The sequence below is a fragment of the Rhinopithecus bieti genome, unplaced genomic scaffold (genome assembly GCF_001698545.2).
Source record: "Rhinopithecus bieti isolate Rb0 unplaced genomic scaffold, ASM169854v2 scaffold_5260, whole genome shotgun sequence".
NCBI lineage: Eukaryota > Metazoa > Chordata > Mammalia > Primates > Cercopithecidae > Rhinopithecus > Rhinopithecus bieti.
In genome coordinates, this window is record NW_016805896.1 from 893,615 (window position 1) to 899,479 (window position 5,865).

At 35.7% G+C, this 5,865-nt stretch overlaps 1 pseudogene; it reads left to right on the plus strand.

Annotated features, from left to right (window-relative positions):
* Positions 1-4,952: 4,952 nt before the first annotated feature.
* Positions 4,953-5,859, plus strand: LOC108530877 (acidic leucine-rich nuclear phosphoprotein 32 family member A; annotated as a pseudogene).
* Positions 5,860-5,865: the final 6 nt, after the last annotated feature.

The window sequence follows — 5,865 nt, forward strand, 5'->3', positions numbered from 1 at the left end:
CATTACAGTTTCAAGTATTTTCGAATGTAGTTTTGTTTCATATTATTAAAGCTGAACCTATTGTTAATGGTCATTGTCAATGAAGTTTGAGTTTAATTGTATACTGATCAGAAGATATTACTGTGAAGTATTTCATTCTGAAAAATTTTATCAAATTATGTAGTTCAGTTAGATTTTCCTTTCTTTGGCTACCTTACAGAGTATTTTTCACTATTTTTTATGGTTGTAGATATATAGTGCTCTAGGTTAAATTAAATTCCAGAATAGTTAGAGAGATTTTTTTTTTTTTTAAGTAGAGAACTGTGGCTCAACGTTGGCTAGTAAGAGCAAAGAAATAACAGAAATGTTTCAAATTTCTAGCAAGTATTTCAAAGAAAACAAACAAAAATTATATCTTCATGCTATCACTAAATTGATAGTCGGCAGATAGGATAGAACCTATGTTGATTACTCATTTAGAACAATTTTGATTATTTTAAATTAAATAGGAAACTTTAAAATCTTTCTTTTTCTTATGCAATCAGTTGAAGACGATGGACATGCCTGTTTCCTGTCAGTTTATTCCCCAGCAAAACTGTTTATAGTAGCGGGTTTGCACTGGAGTTTCCAGAGTTCAAACCCAGGTTCCACAATATGACTCTGGGCAACTTATCCTACATAAGCCTTATTTTAGCTTTTCAAATACAAGTGTCAATAGTGCCTATATTTTTGTGTTTTAGAAACAGTAAATAATCAAGTAAAGTCCTTTGCACAGTTTGAGGATATATTGACTGCTCAGTAAACATAAGCAAGCTCTCATCATTACTTAGCAGCAGAAGGTAATCATTATACGTAGATGGTTTTCTTTTCTGTCAATTACTAACAATGAAATTAATTCTTAGGTATCAATCTTTTATATAGGATTAAGAATAAAGTGTTTATATATAATTAAAATAAGAATAGTAGATTTAAAGTCAGTAAATCAAAGGAATGGATACAGTAAAACACTACATAAAATTAAGACATTTTCTCAAAGAAAATGTTCACTGCATTTGGATCATTTTAGTTTAAAAATAATTGAATACTATATTATTTAACTGTTTATACTAAAAGAAATTAGGTTTCTTGATTGTACAGAGAAATGAAAATGCTGAAATGGCAAGAGAATTTCATGTTGTAATTGTAAAAATAAATATTTAATACTCTCATTTAAGTTTACAAGGCCTTGAAGAAATTAGCTTCTGATGAAACTGAATAAGGCTGGAAGTGTCACTGCAGAGAAAATTCTCAGTACTTGGCTCTGAATTGTCTTTTGACACCTTCAGCATTACCTTTGACATTCTTTTCACAGCCTCAACCATTACCAGCTTCCTGATGCCTGTCATAGTATGCATTTTCAGGATTCCAGGGTTTCTGAATCAGACAAGCTTCCTGCATATTTCATTAGGCACAAAGTTTTTAACACAAAATGGTTAGCTGTAACTGGGTCATTGCTACTGAGTAAGGAATGACACATTTAATGTCATTTTTCACTGGCAAAATATGTTCTGTACTTACAGTAAAATGTGACTTACACAATGTAAAAAGCTCATATTATTTTCCCTTTGCCTGGCTGTCTCAAAGAGCAAAAGCTAAAGTCGTGATTTTTTTAAAAAAAAATGGATTCTTTTGTGGAGGTACATGTCTAAAATTTGAAGGAAAACATTACTCATCCAAAACAATTTTGTAAGTGAAAACAGTTTTTTTTGATTTGACTGCTCTTATACGTCGATTTCTAATATTTGTTCTACTTTTAACCATGTTCAAAATGGTGAACTATCAGTTTGTTGTTTTTTACTTTGATGAAATGACATTAAATCTGAGAATTTTTGACATTTGATGAGACTTCATGCCACATACTTCAATTTAGCATCTATCAACTAACCATGCTTAGACACATAAACATAATCAAGCCTGTTTTTCATATATAGTAGGGAAAAAAGAAATCACATTCAAACAATTCTAATAGAGGGACTGGGTACTAGTAGAGTGATGCCCAGAACACTACAATGAAGTCACAATTTTAGAATTACAAATGTAAATCAGATGTGTAAATACATATTTTTATTCCTTATCATTGAAGTTAACTTTTCTGTAGAGCTGTATTTAAACATGATAGTAGAACAAAACACACTTTACAATTGTAACCCAGTTACTTCCCATTTTTAGTTCAGTCTCAGCTTTTTTGTTTCTTTGATTTTCTTCTTGAGGTTACTTCACAGTGATGCCTACTCTCAAATGAGGGTGTTTTCCCTACACTCCAGATTGAAAGTCAGGCAAATCTCTACTATTTTCAAAGTTCTTCAGTGATGGATATATTATGTATCAACTTGGCTGGGTCATGGTACCCATATTTGGTCAAACATTATTCTGGATGTTTCTATGAAGTTTATTTGTTTTTGTTTTGTTTTTTGGCCCAGGATAGGGTGGTAAAATTAACATTGAAACAGCTGGACTTTGAGTAAAGCAGATTAACCTCCTTAATGTAGGTGGGCTTCATTCAATCAGTTGAAGACTGCAATCGAACAAAAGACTGTCTTCCATGGAATCGAACAAAAGACTATCTTCCATGGAGTAAGAAGGAACAAGACCAAGAAACAGCCTTTAGACTTGCACTGCAACTCTTTGCTGAGTCTCCAGGCTATCAGGCAACCCCATTATATTTTGATTTACCAATCCTCTACACCAGAATGAGCCAAATTAGCAAAATAAGTTTCTCCCTCTCTCTGTCTCTCTTTCTCTCTCTCTCTCACACACAGCCACACACCACCCCCATCCCTCTCTCCGCTTCTTTCTCTTTCCTGAATGTCCAATAAAACTGCTCCATTATTATACATCCTTCCTTCCCTGTGGTTAATATAAGCTGTTTGTTTGAGTCTGCCAATGTTTAAAACGAGATATTTACAATAAAGCTCTAAAAAATCCCATGAAACCTCAATGGGTGTCTGAGTCTAAGCTGAATCCAGGGCTTTCATTACTATTGTCTGTATCAAGGAGAGAGAGGGGGCAAATAACTCCAAAATCAGAAACTCAATTTACTCTCTTATTCTCTCTCTCTCCCTCTCTCTCTCTATCTGTGTGTGTGTGTGTGTGTGTACATTTCTATGTGTTTCACCATTTTGGTTTAATGGTGGATGGATATAGGTCAAAAGGAACTAAGAGAATAAACATTACATTGACTACCTCAAAATATTGTTCCACTACAGTTACTATAATTTGATAAGTAAATTCATGTTTCCAGTATCTTGAAGGATGCTTTTATGTTTTATGAAATGGCATAAGCAAATAGCAGGAAATAATCTAGAACTATGACTACCATTGTGTAGATACATCAGAAAGAACTAACAAATTATAAAGCAGCGAGGTGTAGTGGAAAAGCATGGACTTTAATCAAGTCAAATTTGACTTAAATCCTGGTTTGAGTACTAGCTATGCCTTGAACAGGTTTCTGAAACAGCCTAAGCTTTGATTTTCTAACATATATAATGGGGATAATAACAAAATCTGCCTGATGAGGGTTTTTTGAAAATTAACATTTTACACATTCTAGTCTTTTAAAAATACAAATTATTTTATGCCACTCTTCTGCTTTAAGTGTTTTATTTCCTTACCAATATACTCCATTACTTCTTCCTGCCTCTGCAACCATATTTCACACCACTTTTGCCCCTTACACTCTAAGATACAGTCATATGGAACATTTTATAGTTCATAATATCTACTGCATTCTCTCACTTTTGGGTTTTGGTGTAGATTATGTCCTCTGACTGGAACTCTCCCTCCACCATCTCCTTAGCTTAGACAATGCCTGTTCATCTTTCAAATTATCCAAATGTAACGACGTTTTCTTGGGCAGGCTTTCCTGATCCCCAAATCAAGGTCAACTCCCTAAGCTCTTGGCTCCCATACTGAAACTTCTTCTTATGTAATTCTCATAAACAATAGCATAATTTTTTGCATGTTTTTCTTCCCTATAAATTGCAAATTCCAGCAGAGCTGCTATATTTTCATTTCTTCCTGAGCGTTTTCCCACAAATTCTATAGCCTGTGGAAAGATTGTTTTAGGGAAATATTATTTTTTAATATAGCATATTTAGTCAGTGTAGGATATATGACTAGTACCTGCTGAAAACCATCTCGTGATCCTTGTGTAAGAACTAATTAATACTAGACATATTATTTTCCTTGCTCACTAAAAATATAAATGTCTCAGAAAGTAGAAAATTATTCCTCTCTAAATAAACATACATGCCATTCAAATTTTATTCCTCTACCATTTGCCATATCTAAACCTAGTTAGATACTTTGGTTTTAGTTATAATCTGATAGAATAGATACAACCAAGATCACATGGTGAGTCAGAAGTGGAAAATTTATAATTCATTATGATACCAATAAAAGATAGATTTAGCTTTTACAGGATTTTTTTTTTTTTTTGGCATTTTATTCTTTCATTTGAGGGGAACTCTCACCAAATACGTCTTTCATGGTTCACTGTGTTATTTACTATCTGTGATGCATATTCTCAGGTTACTTTAAACCTAATCTATAGATTCAAAGATATCCTGTGTCAGGTCTCTAAAAGTAAAAAAGAAAAATAGGTACTTGTGAAGGCTGATTCACAGTTAGTAGTGTAGAGGGGAGTGCCTTGTGTATTCACAAATTACCAACCAGAGAATCAGATAAGATTTCCTTTAGTCACACACACCTACCTTCTTAATAGGAAGATCTACATACTTGAAAAATTGTTCTGCTTGACCCAAGTTACTTATCAATCCTTTTATTATAATATTTGTAAATATTGGGGCTCGAGAACCGAGCGGAGCTTGTTGAGCCTTCAAAGCCCTAAAACGTGTGACCATGGGTTTGGGGTTTATGGATCGAATTCCGCCGGCGCAGGAGCCTCTGCAGAGAGAGAGCGCGAGACATTGGAGATGGGCAGAAGGATTCATTTAGAGCTGCGCAACAGGGCGCCCTCTGATGTGAAATAACTTGTCCTGGACAGCAGTCGGTCGAATGAAGACAAACTAGAAGGCCTCACAGATGACTTTGAAGAACTGGAATTCTTAAGTACAATCAACGTAGGCCTCACCTCAATCTCAAACTTACCAAAGTTAAACTAACTTAAGAAGCTTGAACTAAGAGTCTCAGGGGACCTGGAAGTATTGGCAGAAAAGTGTCCAAATCTCACGTATCTAAATTTAAGTGGCAACAAAATTAAAGACCTCAGCACAATAGAGACACTGAAAAAGTTAGAAAGCCTCAAGAGCTTAGACCTTTTCAATTGCGAGGTAACCAACCTGAACGATTACCGAGAAAACGTGTTCAAGCTCCTCCCACAACTCACATACCTGGACGGCTATGACTGGGACGACAAGGAGGCCCCTGACTCGGATGCTGAGGGCTACGTGGAAGGCCTGTATGTGAGGAGGAGGAGGAGGAAGAGACGTATGATGAAGATGCTCAGGTAGTGGAAGATGAGGAGGACAAGGATGAGGAGGAGGAAGGTGAAGAGGAGGACGTGAGTGGAGGGGAGGAGGAGGATGAAGAAGGTTATAACGATGGAGAGATAGATGACCAGGAAGATGAAGAAGAATTTGGTGAAGAAGAAGGGGGTCAGAAGCAAAAACGAGACCCTGAAGATGAGGGAGAAGATGATGACTAAGTAGAATAACCTATTTTGAAAAATTCCTATTGTGATTTGCCTGTTTTTACCCATATCCCCTCCCCCCATCCAATCCTGCGCCCTGAAACTTATTTTTTTCTGATTGTAACGTTGCTGTGGGAACAAGAGGGGAAAAGTGTACTGGGGTTGCGAGGGGAGGGAGGGCAGGAGGGGTGGACTAA